At 47.8% G+C, this 23,203-nt stretch overlaps 1 protein-coding gene across 1 annotated transcript in view; it reads right to left on the minus strand.

Moving 5' to 3' along the window:
• Nucleotides 1–23,203, minus strand: part of RSBN1 (round spermatid basic protein 1) — a 65,577-nt gene that overhangs the window by 19,306 nt on the left and 23,068 nt on the right. The gene's annotated exons all lie outside the window — the stretch shown is intronic.

The following is a 23,203-nucleotide window of genomic DNA, read 5'->3' on the forward strand; positions in this document are numbered from 1 at the left end:
CAGAGGCTGCACTGATGACGCAACGTCAGCGAAACCGTTGGCAGGAACGGTCTTTATTTCAGTGGACAACAGCTCCAGGTACAGAAAGTAGGTAGGCACCAGCTGCCTGCCTGTTAGTGGTTAAGCACAATTTATTTAGTTTTTTTTTATAAAAATCACAGATATACCCTTTAAGGGAAAATTCCAAACTATTTATATGCGCATATGGCTCTTTCAAAGATAGTCCAGCAATACGTTTAGATGGCTGGTCTGTTCCTCCATTACTGATAAATGTGTTTGCATTATTATGCAAATGAGGCTGTATCTAAAGTCTCTGTTACTCCAGCTCTATTCCTCGCCCAGTGTTGCCTCCTTCTGCTTAACTGACTGCTTCTTTGCCTAAAGTCACACAGTATAGAGGGTATAAGTCAGTCAGGAAGATGCAGCACTAGGAGTGGAATAGAGCTGTCTCACTTGTTTGTAACGCACCCCAGAGTTTTAGGGTACTCTGTCCCAGGCAGTATATTTACTGGGACAGTTCACTGGGTGGCCATTGCCCGGTTCCGTGACCCTGGGGGCTCGCTTAAAAGGAGTTATGTGCAGGGGAATAATAATAATAAAGTTTTTGTCGTGACGCCACTTACGGGTTGCGGCTATTTAGATGGAGCCGCCACTGCACAGTCTCTCACTGGGGCAGATGTTAATGTCGGCCTGCATGTTGTGGCCCTCCGTTAGTAGGGCTGGGCCCCAGGGGGTTAAAGATGGACTGGTTGTTAATGTCCGTAAATAATGCTGGGGTGCGGAAAGAAGGTAAGCCACACAAGGGATTGCAGTGTAACTGAGTCTTTGCTCACTTAGATGTTGCTGGCAACCCAATAGAGGCTGGTCCTCACCACTGGTCCCCTTAGTCCTAGTGTGGTGACCTAGTGGCTTACTTCCCCTGCACCTGTCTTTGGTTGGTGGGTTCCCATGGCTTGAAGCGTCTGGGGGTCACCTCATGGTCGCCTTTCAGTCTTAGTCCGTACGGCAGGTAACTTGAACCCTGTTGGGCCAGATCTCTGTCTCGTTCCCAGGTTCTCCAGTCGTTACTGTGCCCCGAACTTTACGGTTGGTCCTGGATGGTCCCCTCACCGTGCAGATTTTATCAGGTCTGCCTGGAAAGTTTTCTTGACCTAGGGCTTTGCACCCCGTCGGTGCTATGGTTCCGAGAGTACTCCACCGTACTCATTCGGTAACCACACGCCTGAGCCCGATGGGTCACTGTTAGGGCTCATGCGCATGTTGCGTAATAACATGCATTTACGCTGCGTATTGCACTGCAGTGTAAATGCCTGCGTCCCCTGCACAATCTATGAAGATTGTGCATGACACGTGCGCACATTGCTTTTATGAACACAGCGATTTGGATGCTAAAATTTTGACCCAAATCCGTGCGTTCATAAAAGCAGCATGTCAATTATTTCTACGTTCTGGATGCAGCTCTCACTCTGTCTATGGTGGGGGCAGCATCCATAGCGCATGAAATCAGCTTTTTAACAAAAAAACTGCATTCATTATGCAGTCTTTCTGCAGCGATTTGACATGCACATGTGCTATCAAATTGCTGCAGAATATTCTGCAGTTACGTGCGCATGAGCCATTACACTCTCCAGTCAGTACAGTTACTGACTGTCTGGCCCCTCCTCCCTGGTTGTCGTCTAGTGGACTGGATCCGTTCCACCCCTAAGTGGCTATCCATTGGGTCCAGCCCTAGCCAGTCACCAGTTTTGGGGGAGAGGAAACGGGTTGTATGAGTGTTTTAGTGTTACCGGCACTGGTCTCCTGGGTCCCTGGGGGTAGGTTCTGTATCTTTGACAGGATGCAGTCCCCTGTAGCTCCTGATGGCTCTGGGGCACTACATTTGTATATGAATGCAAATGCTAATTTTTCAGTAACAGGAATGGACTGGCCATGTAAAGGTACTGTGTAACGTGCATATCTATGGTTTGTTATGTCAAATTCTGATAGTTGTTCTGAATTCTAACAAAATCGAAAGGCTTTCTAACATTTGTATTGAATATTTTGGTACCACAAATGGTAAGAATAAGACAAGGAAAATCTACAGCGACAACTAATTGGACATAGGACCTTCTTGCAAATGTTAAGGTTTTGGTTTTTTTTCTTCACAGAGAAAATATTTTACTATGAAAGGTAGATGCTGCCATGTCGCTGTAAAGCCCTAGGCCGATTTAAAGGGGTTGCTTCACATTGAATAGGAGCGCACCACTGCCCAGCCTTACTGCTTTGCTAGGGGGCAGTGCACGCCTGACTGACAGTTCAGATCATTGATGGAGTTGTCCTGAATTCTGTGCTCTCCAATGCTCCAAGTTGCACTGAGGTTGGCCAGAGCAATCTGGCAAGCACTTATAAGCCCTTTCCAATAGACCTAAGCACTGCGCTCCTTGCCAAAAAGATCGGCAAAGTAGTCTGAAGAGCTATTAAAGATCCAAAACCTCTGTCACTCCAGCTCTATGTCACCACACACCGCCTCTTGCTCCTTGACCGACAACTCCTTTGCCTGAAGTTACACAGCATAGACGCTCTCAGTTAAGCAGGAGGAAGCGATGTGCAGAAAATATAACTGGAGTGACAGATCTTCAAATAGCTTTTTAACCATTTGCATATCAATTCAGTCACAATTTTCTGAGTCACAGAAATATACTGGCTAGTAAAAGTATTGCTGGAGTCGCCTTGGAAAGAGCTGCATGCACATAGTTTGGGGGTTGAAATCCTGCTGCAGATTCCCTTTAACGCATACCTGGGGACTCGCAGGCCTGCTAGGTTACTGGTTTTCTATGGTAGATTTCTATGGTTGCGCGTTCTAGGGTTAAATATATAACCGGTGTTTCAGATTGTAATGATGTTTACTGAGATGACAAGATCATTGATGAAAGGGCAGTGGTCAAGTGTAAGGACACAATTAGCCTGCATATATGGGGTTAATCTGCATGTTAAATATAATTTGGAACTTGTCTGGAACCTCCACATTGAATCCACTGCCTTTATTCTTCTTGGCAGCTTTCAGCTTCCAGTAAAAGGGGTGGCACTGGCGCGGGTTCATTCACCGCTCTGTGTATGAAGAGGGGCGGCTGTAACTACACCCCCACACTGAATAACGGCCGGGTCTAATGCTGAGCAGCTGTCAGTGTCGTGATGTGGTTACCACCACTGCTCTCCAAAAGAAGCGTAGTGCCTGAACCCACAACAGCACCAACCCTGTGGTTGAAACCAGAATGCTGCCGGGAGGAATAAAGTTAATTTCATCCCAGCAGCGAAGGTCAATGTGCAGGCACCAGACAGGTTCCAAAACCTATCAACCTGGAGATTAACCCAATATCTGCAGGTTATTAGCATTTTTACATGTAACCGGTGCCCTTCAAAGTCACATTGTAAATCCTACGGTCATCTTTTACCCATGAATCGAATGTGGGAGGCAATGCTTTTTGCTTTCCTCAGTGAGGTCTATTTTTAATTTGCCAGTTGTGGCTCATCAATTTTAAAGAAGCGCTCCCATAATATTATATATATATATATATATATATATATATATATATATATATATATATATATATATATATATATATATATATATATATATATATATATATATATATATATATATATATATATATATAAATATTTTGTTATATCTTTTCATGGGACAACACTGAACATCTGACACTTTGATACAATGTAAAAGTAGTCAGTGTACAGATTGTAGAACAGTGTAAATTTGGTGTGACCTCTAAATAACTAAACACACAGCCATTAATGTCAAAACTTGGCACCAAAAGTGAGTACACCCGCTAAGTGAAAATGGTCAAATTGTGCCCAAAGTGTCAATATTTTGTGTGGCGCCCATTATTTTTAAAGCACTGCCTTAACACTTAGGCATGGAGCTCAGTAGAGGTTCACAGGAGCTACTGGAATCCTCTTCCATTCTCCATATCATCATCACGGAGCTGGTGGAGGTTATGGAAATGGAGCTCCTTCATGTTCCACTTGAGGATGCCCACAAATGCTCATTAGGGTTTAAGTCTGGAGGCATGCTTGGCCAGTCCTCAGTTTCTTTAGGAAGGCAGTAGTTGTCTTGAGAGCGTTTGGAGTCATTATGTTGGAATACGGCTCTGCAGCCCAGTTTCCAAAAAGGTAGGGGGATCATGTTCTGATTCAGTATGTTACAAAACATTGTTGGCATTCACTGTTCCCTCAATGAACTGTAGCTCCCCAGAGATGGTACCAACCCAACCATGAGACTCCCATCACCATGCTTGAATGTAGGCATGACACACTGGTTGTCACACACACACACACACACACACACACACACACACACACACACACACACACACACACACACACACACACTCTGAACCAAATAAGTTTATCTTGGTCTCATCAGACCACAGGACAAGGTTCCAGTAACCCAGGTCTTTAGCCTGCTAGTCTTCAGCAAAACTGTTTGTGGGCTTTCTTGTGCTTCATGCTTAGAAGAGGCTTCATTCTGTAAAGACATCCATGCAGACCAATTTGATGTAGTGTGTGGCATGTAGTCTGAGCACTGACAGGATTAACACCACCCCTATATCCTCTGCAGCAATGCTGGGAGTGCTCATACGTCTATTTTGAAAAGACCTCTGGATATAACGTGGAGCACGTGTCATGCACTCAACTTTGGTCAACCAAGGTAAGGCCTGTTCTGAGTGGAATGTTCGTTAAAATGCTGTATGGTCTTGGCCACCATGCTGCAGCCCTGTATCTGGGTGTCAGCAATCTTCTTATAACCTAGGTCATCACTATATAGAGCAACAATTCTTTTTCTCACATAGTCAGAAAACTTTGCTATGAGATGCCATGTTAAACCTGCGGTGACCAGTAGGAGAGCAACACCACCAAATTTAACATCTCCTCAGCATTCACACCTCAGACCTTGTAACTAGTGATAGGCGAAGCGCACCCCCCACCCATTTTTAGAATCAGGAGCCTCGAGAGAACGTTTTGTAACGTCAGTCTTCGTGGTCGAAGAACGCGAACATGCGCCTGAACCCAGAGCTTGGACTTTACAGTTATGGGATGGGAAAAAAAAAAAAAAAACAAAAAAAGAAAAAAAAAAACAGAAAAATTGTAAGAAAAATACCCTGACTATAAATAAATAAATTGCAAGTGCTTAATAACAGGGTAATTAGTATATACATTTTTGCAAAAAAGTAAGAAGCTGTCCCACCTCGTGAAGGTGTACCCGTCTGGGACAGTCCCCAACCAAAGTTAAAAAGATTCTATATACCTGACTTTTGTCATGTCAAAACTCCAATGTGAATGGTAACAAGTGGTCAGCTGGGTCCCAGACTAAATACACAGCGCAGTGGGAAGCAAATTGTCCAGTCTCAGTAGAAGGTGGACTACACCTCTATCGTGCACTAAAGCAAGAAAGCAGACAAAAAAAAAAAAAAAAAAAAAGTAGCAAATGTTCAGTAAACATGCAATATTAAAAGCATGTGAATGGTAGCCTTAAGACAAGAAAAAAAAAACAAAGAAAAATTGTATAAAAAAATACCCCGACTATAAATAAATAAATTGCAAGTGCTTACAATTTCTCTCTTTGGTTTTTTTCTTGTCTTGAGGCTGCCATTCACATGCTTGTAATGTTGCATGTTTACTGAACATTTGCTCAGTTTTTTGGTGTTTAGTGATGGGATGGGGCGGAGGAGGTTGTAAAATAAAGAATATAGTTAACAAACATTGTCAGGTCCCGTGATGTGTTCTGCAGACACGCTCAATTGCTGTCTCCTGGCCGCTTCTGCTTCCATATCCGATCATTAACTTCCGTGAGTACTCACTGCTCTACTCGTCACTCAGCAGTCTTCGGCAGTGTTCGCGGGGACGTCAGGGTTCACCTGAGTCCATGGCTTAGCCATGGACTTGATTGAACTTTGTCACTTTCAGTGTTAGCCTGCTTCTCGCACTGTAGAAACGATTGTCTGTACAGAGGGATGAAGCAGAGCTGACATTGCTCTCCCTGCGGATTACGTCGGATAAAGATTTTTTAATAATAAAGATGGCGTTTAAATTTTTTTTTGTTTAATTTCTAATAAAAAAAAAAAAAAAAAAGTTTCTATGTGTTGTGTTTTTCTTTTTACAGTTTACTAGAAATTCATGGTGGCCATGTTAAATTTGGGGTGACACCATGAATTTCAGTCTTAATACCAGCTTTGTATTCTCATCTGGTATCTGGTATTAACCCCTTTATTATACAGCGTGCCACCGCCATCAGGGCCACTGGATGAGCTGGGTAAAGCGCCTGGAAATTGCCCTTAAAAACGCGCCATTTCCAGAGGTGGATGCAGGCTGCGTTTTTTAGCGTGGGGGTCCAGAACGCTTGGGCCTTTCCCACGCTGAGAATCCCAGCCCCCCAACTGCCTTGTTTTACCTGATTGGTGATCAAAATACAGCGAGAGCATTTTTAATTTTTTTTTTTAATTTAAAAAATTAAAAAAAAAGTGCTTCCCTGTATTTTTTTAAAAAAAAAAAAAAATGCGTGGGATCCCGGTGGCACACTGGGTAATAAAGGGGTTAATACCAGCTTTGTATTCTCAGCTGGTATTAAGCCCGAAAATCATGGTGTCATGCCAAATTAGACATGGCCACCATGAATTTCTAACCAAAAAAACCAACCAAACAAACCCCATCACTACTCCTAGCATAACCAGTGTAAGACATGTAATGACTAACAGTCCACTCTCTTGATCTACATGTCTGACATGGATAATGTTCCCCTTTCAATGAAAATAGATCTGCATGAGAATATTCCTCCTGAGCCTGTGTCTGGTCCATAGATCCTAAAGGCCCAGTCACACACACACACACACACACACACACACACACACACACACACACACACACACACACACACACACACACACACACACACACCTTACCAGCGATCCCGAATACGATGCGACCCAGATAGGGATCGCTGGTAAGTCTCTGGGAGGTCGCTGGTGATATGTCACACAGTCAGATCTTCCCAACGATGCAGGAACAATACAGGTCGCAGTAGCGACCTGTATAACGATCTCATTAGTCACTGTGACCCTGTCACACAGTGTCAAACACAGCGATGTGTTCTGCCCAGCAGGACATCGCCTTTGAAGAAAATGGCCTGGACCATTCTGCAACGACTAGCGATCTCACAGCAGGGGCCTGATCGCTGGTAGGTGTCACAACGAGATCGCCAATGGGATCGCTACTGCGTCACAGAAACTGACTCAGCAGCGATCTCGCTAGAGATCTAGTTATATGTGATGGTACCTTAAGAGCTCATTTTAGGGTACCGTCACACTTTAGCGACGCACCAGCGATCCCACCAGCGATCTGACCTGGTCAGGATCGCTGGTGCATCGCTACATGGTCGCTGGTGAGCTGTCAAACAGGCAGATCTCACCAGTGACCAGTGACCAGCCCCCAGGCAGCAGCAACGTGGAAGCGATGCTGCGCTTGCAGGGAGCCGGCGTCTGGAAGCTGCGGATACTGGTAACCACGGTAAACATCGGGTATGGTTACCCGATATTTACCTTGGTTGCCAGCGCACACCGCTTAGTGCTGGCTCCCTGCACTCGTAGCCACAGTACACATGGGGTTAATAAGCAAACCTTTGCTTATTTACCAGATGTGTAATCCGGCTACATATGCAGGGAGCAGGGACCAGGGAGCCGGCACTGGCAGCGTGAGAGCGGCGGACGCTAGTAACTAAGGTAAATATCGGGTAACCACCTTTGTTACAGCTTACCGCAGGCTGCCAGACGCCGGCTCACTGCACATTTAGTTGTTGCGCTCTCGCTGTCACACACAGCGATGTATGCTTAACAGCGGGAGAGCAACAATTAAAAAAAAAAAAAAAAAAATGAACCAGCACTGTAACGAGCAGCGATCTCACAGCAGGGGCCAGATCGCTGCTCAGTGTCACACACAGCGAGATCGCTAATGAGGTCACTGGTGCGTCACAAAAAACGTGCCTCAGCAGCGATCTCGCTATGTGAGAAGTACCCCTTAAGGAAAACATTGATTTCTCTGCAACACACACACACACACACAAGATTGCAGATATCATAGTATCATTTTATTCAGTTTTCTATGACCTACTACATGCTCATATAGATGGGTTAGGGGGACTAATCCTACTCACAGATTCCCTTTAACGTGTGAGTTGTTCTCACAATACTGATTTTTCATTAAATTCACACGTTTCGCCCCCATAGGGTTAGAAAAGACCCTTGGGGTGTGGGGAAGTGCATGTTAACAAGCTACTAAGTTATGACAAGAACAGGATTTTGAGTGGTCCTTTGTGATTAGAGCAGTAAGGAGCATGTGCATGAAAACCATTTTTCATATTCACTATAGAGTCTTAATTAAAAAAAATATAAATAAACACACACGATTTTTTATTTTTTTTAAACCCCGTCCCCTCCAAAAACACAAACTTTAATAATGAAAGACAGAATGGTCAGGCCCAAATGAACGACTTCTTTATTTCTAGAAAAAGTCTTCTACACAGCACATCAAGTATTATATAGGAGAACGCTACAGTAGTGTGGATGCATACGCTACTATAGTGTTTCCTGTGTAAATACTTGACGTCCCATGTAGAAGAATTTTTCAAGCAATCAAGAGGAAGTTTTTCATTTGAGCTCGGCCATATTGTCTCGCTCATTAACCAGGCCAGAGCGGAGCCTATGACCAAACTCTAAACAAAAAAGGTGGACAACAGTAATGAGGAGCTGGATTTTACTACCGTATATATGACAAACTTTACTACTATTTTAATACTACGGTATCATATTTAACACGTTTTCCCCTGCTTCCATTTATGGCCAGCAAACCACAACAAATGAACGTGAGCTATACTTGCACAGTACTAGAAGCCACTAGTTAAACAGCACTAGCATTCATTAAAAACCAGACCTTTTCCCAAAATTGTCTAAAATGACTATCGCCAGTAGGCATGTGAAGAGAGTGCCATTTAATTAGACAGGATGTGCCTAATATATGTGTGCACCATTAGGACAATGTCCTTGCCTTACACAACTGAATGTTGCCATGGTTTTGACCTACATATATTATTCCATCCATTTCTACATTGCATGTGCATGGTCCCCAAGCTTATCGGAGGATCCACAAATAAACTGCTCAGGAATAGGAGAAAAGCTGGATACCGTCCATATCACAGCAAAAGTATCTGCAGTGCAAACAACGAGCTGGGCAGAGCAGGGAGCAGTCAATACGACAAACAAATGATAAAGAAATGAAAGGACATAACATGCTAAAGGATATGAACCGATGTGGACATTTATTTTCTTACATTTTTGCATTTGGTCAGCTACAAAATCATATTTTGTAATCGGAAATCATTATCAAACTCCAACGTTTTTTTCTATAGTCTGAGTATCTCAATACATATACTACAGACTAATACCGTACATAGAGGCTTAAAGGGAGCCTGTCACCAGGATTTTCCCGAATGACCTGCAGCCACCATCAGTGAGCTCTTATATACACCATTCAAGAAAGAAAAAAAAAAAAAAAAAAAAAAAAAAAGAAAAACCGCACTCGTGGAACCACTGTTGCGGCTATCTCAAGGCCGCTCCAGCACGCCCTTCTAATCAAGGAGGGAAACATGTTGGAAAATACATATTGTTGGCACACAAAGTCCTATCAGCATAATTAATATCACCCAATACCAATAGTTGCATATAAAAAGTTAGTTTTTATCAAATACAGGGAATGGGGATGACAGATCAAAATACAGTACAACAATTCATATGGGGTGCAGGCACCGAGGACTAGGGAAAATTGGTACAAAAACCCTACTAAAATCATTAGAGGAAGTAGACCTGTAAAAAACTAGCCTGCAATTATCAAAATATAGTAAATACTGACAGGTATTATATGCAACTATTGGTATTGGGTGATATTAATTATGCTGATACATATTGTTGGCACACAAAGTCCTATTTTCCTCCATGTTTCCCTCACCATTCAAGAATAGTGGACATCAGAGCCCAGGTCGCTCTGTATAATGTAAAAAACACCTTAATTCTCACCTAGGGGGCTGTCTGGTCCGATGGGTGTCAGTAATGCGCATCAGCATAAAAAAAGTAAATCAGATCCTGCATACGCCCACTTAAAAGCAGATCAAAGTGGGCGTATGCAGGATCACAATGGAGGCCTCTTATTGAATTATGCAGGACGCGTCATGAACACAGGGCTGGGCAAGAGGACGGCAATCGCAAAAGATGGGGAGGCGATGGACCGAGACCAGCGACACCCATCGGACCGCTTCCCAGGTGAGTATTATAAAGGCGTTTTTTTTTTACCTTCTACAGAGCAGCCTGGGCACTTATATACAGCATTCAAGAATACTGTATACAACAGATCAATGGTGGTAGCCACAGCTCATAATAGAAAAACCTGGTGACAGGTTCCCTTTAAGGCCCTGTTCGCATGCTGTAGATTTTACCGCGGAATTGCTGCGGATTTTGCTGAAGGAATGCTGCAGAAAATGTTTATAACATTTCTGCAGTCCTTCTCTAGCCAAACCTATTAGGGGGGCTGGGGGTTGCAGGGGGGTTGGGAGAGTGTGCACACACTGCGTTTTTTTTCTTCTCTGCTGGTTTTGCTGTGGAATTTCCGCTGCGGAATTAATGTGCATGTCACTTCTTTTCCACAGGTACCTGCGGTTTGCAGGGTGCAGGGCTGGCAGATCAATCACCCGCTGACTCTAGGTCGGCAGAGGATTGATCCCCAGTATCTAGCCAGATGCTGCTCCCCATATAAAGTTTATGGGCAACACAATCTGGCGCAAAGGGGTAGGAGCAAGTGCTACATACTCCCTGATCACCAGTCGGCTGTCACACTGCTCCCGCGGCAGCTCTTTCATCTTCCAAAGCCGGACGCTCAGTAGTCTCATAACATTCACACCTTCCCTGCTCACTGACCTCTAGGTCCGACATAATCCACAGGAGGTCCCACGACGCTTCCAGCTCTGCTACACCTGACACTCACAGCGAGCGCCATAGACCATGACTGCTCACTGTGAGGGTCAGGCCGCAAGTGAAGTGAGCCGAGCGGGATCAGCGGTGACTTCACTCATGTGCTTTGCAGTGACAGGTGGAGGATTCCAGCTGTCACTACACATCAGCTGACTGAAGTCAACGCTGATCTTATACTCACCTTCTCCATACTCACCTTCTCCAATGAGGCTGCCGCCGGACGCTGGTCTCCTTACAGGCCGGCTCATGCATATCCAGTTATGCATTGCATAGCCGACCTGTAAGTAGCAGAGCGCAGGAGACAGCCGCACGGGACAAAGTATCACGGGTGACTTCAGCACCATGGACAGCAGGAGCGGGGACAGGTGAGCATCTCCCTCCAAAATACCGTGGTAAAACCACATGCGGATTTCGGGTGCGGTTTACTACGTTTTTTTTTTACCGCAGGTGTGGTGATCTTTTAGAGGGTCCGGAATTTTCTTAAAATTCCATTTTCTAGTGTACACAGGGCCTAAAAGATGAGTTAGGAGTAGTGCGATAGGAGTTAAAACACTTAGCTGTCAGAATGAGCTCACTGATTCGTTCTGTACAGTGTGGTCTATAAAATCTATAGAACCAAAACCTTTTTTGTTTGTTATATCTCTTCTTTACACAAAACTGCCATGTATGTTGGTTCACGTGTATGGAAGGGCCATGTGTTATACAGCCAGCATCTACACTGGTTAGCGCTAGCTTTCATCACCTGATAATCCACAGAGGAGAAATTAAATGTGCACTCTGAACCTTAAAGGGAATCTGTCAGCAGCTTTTTGCTACATCATCTGAGAGCAGCATAATCTAGGCAAAGAGGCCATGATTCCAACGATATATCACTTAGATTACTGAGTGCAGCCATTTTAACACAATCCAAGACTTGCGATTTTGAGTGTAGCAGTGCTGGGAAAGCTGTCCCTACCCACACCAGATTTGCAGTGTACATTTCCATAAACACAAGCTGCTAATTACAGAAGGGGGGCAGAGTCTGACTATAGCTCAAATGCTTCTCAGACCCACTAATGATAAAGCCAAGATGCTTAACCCCTTCAGCCCCAAGCCTATTTTGACCCTAAAGACCAGGCCATTTTTTGCAATTTTGACCAGTGTCACTTTGAGGTTATAACTCTGGAACGCTTCAGCGGATCCCGGTGATTCTGAGAATGTTTTTTCATGACATATTTGGCTTCATGTTAGTGGTAAATTTAGGCCGATATTTTTTGCGTTTCTTTGTGAAAAAAAAACGGAAATTTCGCGAAAATTTTGTAATTTTCAAACTTTGAATTTTTATGCTCTAAAACCAACGAGACATATGACACAAAATAATTAATAAATTACAATTTCCCACATGTCTACTTTACTTCAGAACAATTTTGGGGGAAAAAAAAAAAATAAATAAATAAATAAATTAAAAAAGGAAGTTATAGGGGTTCAAAGTTTATGAGCAATTTCTCATTTTTACAACAAAATTTACAAAGCCACTTTTTTTTTTTTAAGGACCACATCACATTTGAAGCGATTTTGAAAGGTCTACATGACACAAAACACCCAAACACCATTCCAAAAACGGCACCCCTCAGGCTACTCAAAACCACATTCAAGAAGGGTATTAACCCTTCTGGTGCTTCACAGTAACTAAAGCAATGTGGAAGGAAAAAAAAAATGAATATTTTACTTTTTGCAACAAAAATGTTAATTTAGCCTCAAATATTGCATTTCACAAGGGTAGCAGGATTAAATGAACCCCCAAAATTTGTTGGGCAATTTCTTCTGGGCATGCAGATACCTCATATGTGGCGAAAAACCACTGTTTGGGCGCACGACAGGACTCGGAAGGGAAGGAGCGTCATTTGACTTTTTGAACAGAAAATTAGCTGGAATCGTTAGCCGCACCATGTTGCGTTTGGAGACCCCCTGAGGTGCCGAAACAGTGGAGCTCCCCCACATGTGAGCCCATTTTGGAAACTAGACCCCTCATGGAATTTATCTAGAGGTTTATTGAGCACTTCGATCCTCTAGGGCAGAGGTCCCAAACTCCAGTCCTCAAGGCCCACCAACAGTGTAGGTTTTTGGGATTTCCTTAGTATTGCACAGGTGTTAATGTAATTACCTGCCCAGGTGCTGGTTCCAACAGCAGTGCAATGCTAAGGAAATCCTGAAAACATGCACTGTTGGTGGGCCTTGAGGACTGGAGTTGGGGAACCCTGCTCTAGGGGCTTCACAAAAGTTAGAGTTGAGCCGTGAAAATAAAAAAAAAAAAAATTTTAACCACAAAATTGTTACTTCAACCAGGTAACTTTTTTTTCACAAGGGTATCAGGAAAAATTGCACCATAAAATGTATGGTACAATTTCTCCTGAGTACACAGATACCTCAGATATGGTGGAAATCAAATGTTTGGGCGCACAGCAGGGCTCAGAATGCAAGGAGCGTCATTTGACTTTTCAAACGCAAAATAGTCTGGGATAATTAGCGTATTCCATGTTGTGTTTGGAGACCCCCTGAGGTGCTGAAACAGTGGAGCTCCCCCACATGTGACCCCATTTTGGAAACTAGACCCCCCATGGCATAGAAGAAAAAAAAAAAAAAAACAGGGCGCACGCACGAATGTTCTGCAAAAAAAGGGGGGGGGGGGGGGGAGGGACTAGGTGGGATGGAAAAAAAGAAGTCCTGTCCAAAGTCGAGTACGACTGCAGGACGATTGCTGGTCAGGTACCTAATTGTTCAAAGTTTTGTTTTGTTAGTTTTTATTTGGGGTGCACAAAAAAAAGCAAAAACTAGAACAACAATTACGTACCTGATCAGCCAATCATGTAGCTGATCAGCACTTGGCGGCACGCAGGTGGGGGAGGAGTTAGAGGGAGATGCGATTGGGGATAGTTAGAAAAGAGCCACGAACAATACTTACAGGATGGATCAGAACAGCGGCAGATGAGTGGCGGCAGATAAAGGGAGCATCTGTGATTGTGAGACGGAGGCGGCTGGGATAGGGTGGAGGCGGCTGGGATAGGGTGGAGGCGGCTGGGATAGGGTGGAGGCGGCTGGGATAGGGCGCAGTGGATGCAGGAGCGGCAGAGGATGGGGTGAAGGGGGGGGATGGGTGGGAGGGAAGGGGATAGTTACCTTATAGGATGGATCTAGGCTGCAGGATCACAGGAGATGAATGAGGCAGCAGATCGGGGAGGGTGAAGGTGGGAGAGGGAGCGCACATCAGGGGGGTGAGAGGTGGGGGGGGGGGAGTGGGCAGCCCATAACGGAGGAGAGGGGGCGGGCAGCCCATAACGGAGGAGAGGGGGCGCGCAGCCCATAACGGAGGAGAGGGGGCGCGCAGCCCATAACGGAGGAGAGGGGGCGCGCAGCCCATAACGGAGGAGAGGGGGCGCGCAGCCCATAACGGAGGAGAGGGGGCGCGCAGCCCATAACGGAGGAGAGGGGGCGCGCAGCAGATCGGGGAGAGCGGTGACACTGTGGCAGATCGCGGAGGGCAGCAGCGGATCGGGAGGTGTGGGGGTGAGGGTGCGGGCAGCAGATCACGAGGGTTGGGGGTGCGGGCAGCAGATCGGGGAGACAGGTGGCAGATCGCGGAGGGCAGCGGTGGATTGGGAGGTGTGGGGGTGAGGGTGTGGGCAGCAGATCACGAGGGGTGGGGGTGCGTGCAGCAGATCGCGGAGACAGGTGGCAGATCGCGAAGGGCAGCGGATCGGGAGGCTTTTCGCCGGTTTCATACAGTGCAATTGCAGCGCGGCAACTTCCGGGTCCCATGCTCCGGTCCCATAACAGCATGGATTAACATTAAGGAATAACGTTTGGAACTCCATTCTATGTCTGAACTGGGTGCAAAAAACCTAAAAAACATCACTATGGGGAGATAAGGTATGCACACCAGTGACTATGGAAGGGGAATACATGGAATAGCAGAAACTGCTGTGTGAATACTGACATGAAAAATTCAATAGCTATTTGTAAGAATGAAATGTGAAAAATGGGACCTGCATTACTGCCATGAATATATGAATAAAGAGAAATTTAGCTACTGAATTGATCAATGCAGAAGAGCCCCAACACTACACCAAAGTATTTCTCTACGTTGGGGTCCCTAGCTTGTGTATGTCCTCTCATGCAGTTAAAAAACTTACCGTGTATGGGACGCTGAGACCCAGGCTATATATACGATGTGGATTGGCAATAGGTGTGTAAGGGGAGGGTTCACAAACGAAAAACTACTAACATTAAGGAATAACGTTTGGAACTCCATTCTATGTCTGAACTGGGTGCAAAAAACCTAAAACTGCATGAGAGGACATACACAAGCTAGGGACCCCAACGTAGAGAAATACTTTGGCGTAGTGTTGGGGCTCTTCTGCATTGATCAATTCAGTAGCTAAATTTCTCTTTATTCATATATTCATGGCAGTAATGCAGGTTCCATTTTTCACATTTCATTCTTACAAATAGCTATTGAATTTTTCATGTCAGTATTCACACAGCAGTTTCTGCTATTCCATGTATTCCCCTTCCATAGTCACTGGTGTGCATACCTTATCTCCCCACCATAACAGCATGGGACCGGAGCTTGTCGCCCTGCCATTGCACTGTATACACTCACTGTGCTGGCATGCTGCAGGGACGACAAGTGACGGGGGCGGTCACCGGCAACAGGTCCATGGTGATTGGAGAGATCGGCCTTGTGACCGATCTTTCCAATTAGAGCTGCTGGAACTGGGGGAGGGTGATCCAGTGAGGTCACCCAGCTCCAGCCAATGGCCAGTGCTACAGCTGCACTGGTCAGGGCTGGATTTCAATGTTTCAGTCATTTTAAATGGCTGGAACATTACAGTGGCTGTGATTGGCTGATGAACGCCGCTCAACCAATCACAGCCACCGTAGGTCCGGTGAGGGGGCACCACCCCTCCTGAGGTCAGGTACAGGTCCCCTCCTCCCCGAATCTGCGGTTTATGTTAACCAATCGCAGTCACCGGAGGCTCCGGTGCCGCGATTACGCCATGACGGAAAGATCCGTCCTTGGTCGTTAAGGCCCAGGGCACCATGACGAAAAGATCCGTCCTTGGTCGTGAAGGGGTTAAACTAACTTTGCAGATAAACAAAAATACTTCGGGATAATACTCAGGGCTGAATTCGTTTTAACAATTACAGCATGCTGTCTGCTGACAGAGTCCCTTTAAGATTAGAAGGAATTTTATTAAATAATTAGGACATAAAAAGTTAATTTGTGGTTTGAAAGAGGGGAAAAAAAAAACAAAAAAAACACATGTAAAAGAGCTAATCAATGGCATAGAACCACAGCAATTCAGGCAAGAGGGTAGGTATTCGCATTTAAAGGGAACCGGTCAGGTGCAATATGCCCCCAGAACCACGAGCAGTGCTGGGTGTATATTGCTAATCCCTGCCTAATCATCCCTGCATTTAGTAACATAGATAGAGGGATCTTTAGAAAAAGTATTTCTAAAGATCTTTTATCGTATGCTATTGAGCGAGGGGACTAGTCTCCTGGGCGTTAGTTCCCCTGGCTAGTCGGCCCCATTAGCATGTTAGCACACCCGTGTGGGCATACTAACATGCTAATAAATATGCAGTGTCACAGGATGATCCCACTCACCTCCCCACAGTCATCGCCGTCAAACACTGGATTTCGGCTCAGAGCGCATGACCCCCAGAGTTTAGGTCATGCGCACTACTTCAGTTTGAAGCCATGAAAAATTTCAAAATGGATGATACATATATGTGTGCATCATCCATTTGATCATTCTAGCCATAACATTTTAAATATTAATACCTACCCTCTTATAGTGCTATGCCATGATTTGGCTGCTTACCATATATATATTTTTTTTTACCTTTTTAACTTAGGCTACTTTCACACTTGCGTTGAACGGTATCCGTTGCATTGCGTTGTGTAACGGATGCAACGGATGTGTTGCATATAGTGACACAACGGATGCAACGGATGCTGCAAAACAACGCAATTCGTTTTGATTTTTTTTTTTTTTTTTTTTCCCGGTTTTACCAGCGGCAGACTATAGTGAACGATCAGCTGATCGTTCCCTGCAGCCGGCCGCTGGGTGATCAGCTGATTGCTCCCAGTAGCCGGCCGCCGGGTGATCAGCTGATCGCTCCCGCCCGCCGGGTGATCAGCTGATCGCTCCCGGCTGCCGGGTGATCAGCTGATCGCTCCCTGCAGCCGGCTGCCGGGTGATCAGCTGATCGCTCCCGGCCGCCGGGTGATCAGCTGATCGCTCCCGGCCGCCGGGTGATCAGCTGATCGCTCCCTGCAGCCGGCCGCCGGGTGATCAGCTGATCGCTCCCGGCCGCCGGGTGATCAGCTGATCGCTCCCTGCAGCCGGGTGATCAGCTGATCGCTCCCTGCAGCCGGCCGCCGGGTGATCAGCTGATCGCTCCCTGCAGCCGGCCGCCGGGTGATCAGCTGATCGCTCCCTGCAGCCGGCCGCCGGGTGATCAGCTGATCGCTCCCTGCAGCCGGCCGCCGGGTGATCAGCTGATCGCTCCCTGCAGCCGGCTGCCGGGTGATCAGCTGATCGCTCCCGGCCGCCGGGTGATCAGCTGATCGCTCCCTGCAACCGGCCGCCGGGTGATCAGCTGATCGCTGTCACTTGCCGGCGCCCGGGCATGCCGGCGGGCGGGCGCTCAGCTGAGCGCTGTGACTTGCCGGCGGCCGGGCATGCTGGTGGCCGGTCATTCAGCTGAGCGCTGTCGCTTGCCGACGGCCGGGCGCTCAGCTGAACGTTCGGCCACCGCGAGCCAAAATAAAGTTTGATTTAAAAAAAAAAAAAAAAAAAAAAAAAAAAAAAGAAGAGCATGCGCAGTGAAATCCAGAGGATTCCGCTGCTCAAAATAACGTTACATGCTGCGTTCCTCCCGCTGGGCGGAAGCAACGGAGCGTCGCCCAGCGGAAGCAACGCAGCTCCTTTTGGTACAATCCGTCAACCATACAAGTCTATGGGAAACAGCGGAATCCGTTAACGGATTCCGCTGTTTCCCAAAAGGGCGGATTGTAACGGAAGGAAAATAACGCAAGTGTGAAAGTACCCTAACAAAGAAAAATGTCAACTATTTAATAAAATTACTGAGAACTACTTAATACGATTTTGATTTTAAGTGCACAGTTCATTTCTCCTCTGGTTTATCAATCATTCAGTGCAGAACATTTTTCATTTTGTCCTTTAATCGGTGACACTATCTATATCTATTTGCCTTATTCTGTCTGTCTTGCGCCAAAATGACGTCATTACAGTGACAACCATCGCCACACCGCACGCTAAAGAGCCTGCGACCAACGGCTCAGCTAACTGAACAGCCCGAACGGACGATGCCCGACACTTTTCCCCGCACCCACACGGAGCCCCGAGTCCCCGGTGAGTTCTGCACCCCGGGAGCCCACACCGGCAACCCAGCCGACACATACCCACCGCTTACCTCCATTACCTCACTCTGCCCCCCCCACCACCACTCGGCCCTCCGCATGTATACACTGAACACACACACACGTGAATAGTCACCTGTCCCCAGCCCTGCAGTCCCCAGCACTGACGTCCTCAGCGCCATGGCCATGCTTGGCTCCATCCCCCCCCCCCCCCCCCCGCACACATTACCCCGCAGGATGGGGGCACATGTCGGGATGGTGGCTGCACCAGGATGGGGGCACATACTAGCATTGGGCCACATCACGGCATCAGCATATTTTTACTTAACTTTACACTGTTCATGGCCTTCTTTCATTACAAGCCATGGACATCATTAAACATTAAACTCACCTATAAAAACTGTTCCTTCTGTTTGTCATTTGTAAAACCAATAAACAACAAGAATACTAAATTAAACCTAACCCATCCAGTCCATTCATTACCTTATTATTCAATCTGCTAACCTACATACACATTCTAGACTACCCAATACTTTAGAATCGGGCCACCTTCTAGTAGCAACTATATTTATACACTGACCGGGAGCTCACTTTTTAAGCTTCAATGTTTAGCCACGCAAATGCCACACTGCCAGGGCTGTATCAGTTACAGCACCCATCACCTGTGCATCTAAAGCCATCGCTGGAATGTGCGGTTTTGGTGTTTGGTTTTTTTTTTTCTTCAGGATTCACATCTGCAACAAACATGTATCAAATAAGGGGACAATGCATAAAAATACCGCAAACATTTAATAATCTGAGAAGATTGTTATTGCGCTGTGTGGTGTGGACACCTGGAGGAAAAAAAAAAAAAAAAAAGCAACTTTTGCGCTACGTGTGAACAAGGCCTCTGTGGTACATTTTTTTTTTTTACACTTCATGTGTTTAATAGAGAAAAATTATCAATTGCGTCTTTTTTCACGCTATTTATCGATTTTCATAAATCTGATTGCTGTGTTGTTCGGGTTGATACAATTACAGGGAGATCAGATATGTCTATGTTACTTGATGAATGGTGAGGTTTATTATCTATAATAAAAAAAACAAAAAAAAAAAAAAACACAACAACCCCAAAAAAAACCCCAAAAATGTATATTTTAATATTTTTAGTCATTTTATTAGAAGAAAAAAAAAATTTTTCCTCCCTCTAGAATACAGGGCACAGATGCTTCTCTGTACAAGGGAGCTCTATGTCCTGTATAGTCTGCTGTGTAAGGCTAAGTTCACATTTCCGTTGTTTTGTATCAGTCACATGCGTCGCTTGACGCATGTGACTGATGCCCTGTTCAACGCTGTACAACGGATGACAAAGAACAGAATTCTTTGTCGGATTCCGTTGTGTGCAGGGGGCGGAGTGGGGCCGTGGCACTGAGGAAGTCAGTGCCGCAGGGACTGCAGGACAGGTGAGTGTGTGTGTGTGTGTGTGTGTGTGTGTGTGTGTGTGTGTGTGTGTGTGTGTGTGTGTGTGTGTATATATACACACACATGCTGAATGCGGGAGGGGGCGGAGCCGAGCGGGGGCGGGGTCAGACGAGGGTGTCAGTGGCAGTGCTTGTCTGCATGGCTGGGGACGTGTCTGTGTGTGTGTGTGTGTGTGTGTGTGTGTATACACACACACACACACACGTGCGGGAGGGGGCGGGGCCGAGCGGGGAAGTGTCGGCCTCCCTCGGGTAGCAAAGCACCCGATGTTTACCTTGGTTACCCGATATTTACCTTGGTTACAGGCCTACACCGCTTAGCGCTGGCTCCTTGCACCGTAACCAGGGTAAATATCGGGTAACCAACCAAAGCTGGTGACGTGTGCAGGGAGCCAGAGAGCATGTGCAGCGAAATCCGATGGATCTCGCTGCTCAAAAAACGTTACATGCTGCGTTCCTCCCGCCACTCATCCATCCCACCCACTCATCCATCCATCCCACCCACTCATCCATCCATCCCACCCACTCATCCATCCATCCCACCCACTCATCCATCCATCCAGCCCACTCATCCATCCATCCAGCCCACTCATCCATCCATCCAGCCCACCCACTCATCCATCCAGCCCACCCACTCATCCATCCAGCCCACCCACTCATCCAGCCCACCCACTCATCCAGCCCACCCACTCATCCAGCCCACCCACTCATCCATCCATCCAGCCCGCCCACTCATCCATCCATCCAGCCAGCCCACTCATCCATCCAGCCAGGCCACTCATCCATCCAGCCAGCCAGCCCACTCATCCATCCATCCAGCCAGCCCACTCATCCATCCAGCCAGGCCACTCATCCATCCAGCCAGCCAGCCCACTCATCCATCCATCCAGCCCACTCATCCATCCAGCCAGCCAGCCCACTCATCCATCCAGCCAGCCAGCCCACTCATCCATCCAGCCAGCCAGCCCACTCATCCATCCAGCCAGCCAGCCCACTCATCCATCCAGCCAGCCAGCCCACTCATCCATCCAGCCAGCCAGCCCACTCATCCATCCAGCCAGCCAGCCCACTCATCCATCCAGCCAGCCAGCCCACTCATCCATCCAGCCAGCCAGCCCACTCATCCATCCAGCCAGCCAGCCCACTCATCCATCCAGCCAGCCAGCCCACTCATCCATCCAGCCAGCCAGCCCACTCATCCATCCAGCCAGCCAGCCCACTCATCCATCCAGCCAGCCAGCCCACTCATCCATCCAGCCAGCCAGCCAGCCCACTCATCCATCCAACCAGCCCACTCATCCATCCATCCAGCCAGCCCACTCATCCATCCATCCAGCCAGCCCACTCATCCAGCCAGCCCACTCATCCATCCAGCCCACTCATCCATCCAGCCCACTCATCCATCCAGCCCACTCATCCATCCAGCCCACTCATCCATCCAGCCCACTCATCCATCCAGCCCACTCATCCATCCAGCCCACTCATCCATCCAGCCCACTCATCCATCCAGCCCACTCATCCATCCAGCCCACTCATCCATCCAGCCAGCCAGCCCACTCATCCATCCAGCCAGCCAGCCCACTCATCCATCCAGCCAGCCAGCCCACTCATCCATCCATCCAATTCATCCATCCAGCCAGCCAGCCCGCCCATTCATCCATCCAGCCAGCCAGCCCACTCATCCATCCAGCCAGCCAGCCCACTCATCCATCCATCCAGCCCACTCATCCATCCATCCAGCCCACTCATCCATCCATCCAGCCAGCCCACTCATCCATCCATCCAGCCAGCCCACTCATCCATCCAGCCAGCCCACTCATCCATCCAGCCCACTCATCCATCCCACCCACTCATCCATCCCACCCACCCACCCACTCATCCATCCCACCCACTCATCCATCCCACCCACCCACTCATCCATCCCACCCATCCAGCCCACCCACTCATCCAGCCCACCCACTCATCCATCCATCCAGCCCGCCCACTCATCCATCCAGCCAGGCCGCCCACTCATCCATCCAGCCAGGCCGCCCACTCATCCATCCAGCCAGGCCGCCCACTCATCCATCCAGCCAGCCCGCCCACTCATCCATCCAGCCAGCCCGCCCACTCATCCAGCCAGCCAGCCCGCCCACTCATCCAGCCAGCCCGCCCACTCATACATCCATCCATCCAGCCAGGCCACTCATCCATCCAGCCAGCCCACTCATCCATCCATCCATCCAGCCAGCCCACTCATCCATCCATCCAGCCCACTCATCCATCCATCCAGCCAGCCCACTCATCCATCCATCCAGCCCACTCATCCATCCATCCAGCCAGCCCACTCATCCATCCATCCAGCCAGCCCACTCATCCATCCATCCCACTCATCCATCCATCCAGCCAGCCCATTCATCCATCCAGCCAGCCAGCCCACTCGTCCATCCATCCAGCCCACCCACCCATCCCACTCATCCATCCAACCCACCAACCCATCCAGCCAGCCCACCCAATCCATCCCACCCACTCATCCATCCCACCCACTCATCCATCCCACCCATCCAGCCAGCCCACTCATCCAGCCAGCCAGAAAGCCAGCCCACTCATCCAGCCAGCCAGAAAGCCTGCCCACTCATCCATCCAGCCAGAAAGCCAGCCCACTCATCCATCCAGCCAGAAAGCCAGCCCACTCATCCAGCCAGCCAGAAAGCCAGCCCACTCATCCAGCCAGCCAGAAAGCCAGCCCGCCCACTTATCCATCCATCCAGCCAGCCCACTCATCCAGCCAGCCAGCGAGCCCGCCCACTCATCCATCCATCCATCCATCCAGCCCGCCCACTCATCCATCCATCCAGCCAGCCCACTCATCCAACCAGCCCACCTACTCGTCCATCAATCCAGCCCACCCACCCAATCCAGCCAGCCAGCCCACTCATCCAGCCAGTCCATCCAGCCCACCCACTCATCCATCCCATCCAGCCCACCCACCCAATCCAGCCAGCCCACTCATCCATCTCTCCCACTCATCCATCCATCCAGCCCGCCCACTCATCCATCCAGCCAGCCAGCCCACTCATCCATCCATCCATCCATCCAGCCAGCCCACTCATCCATCCATCCAGCCAGCCAGCCCACTCATCCATCCATCCAGCCAGCCAGCCCACTCATTCATCCATCCAGCCAGCCAGCCCACTCATCCATCCATCCAGCCAGCCAGCCCACTCATCCATCCATCCAGCCAGCCAGCCCACTCGTCCATCCATCCA

Source organism: Anomaloglossus baeobatrachus, chromosome 2, assembly GCF_048569485.1.
Source record: "Anomaloglossus baeobatrachus isolate aAnoBae1 chromosome 2, aAnoBae1.hap1, whole genome shotgun sequence".
In the NCBI taxonomy this organism is placed as follows: Eukaryota; Metazoa; Chordata; class Amphibia; order Anura; family Aromobatidae; genus Anomaloglossus; species Anomaloglossus baeobatrachus.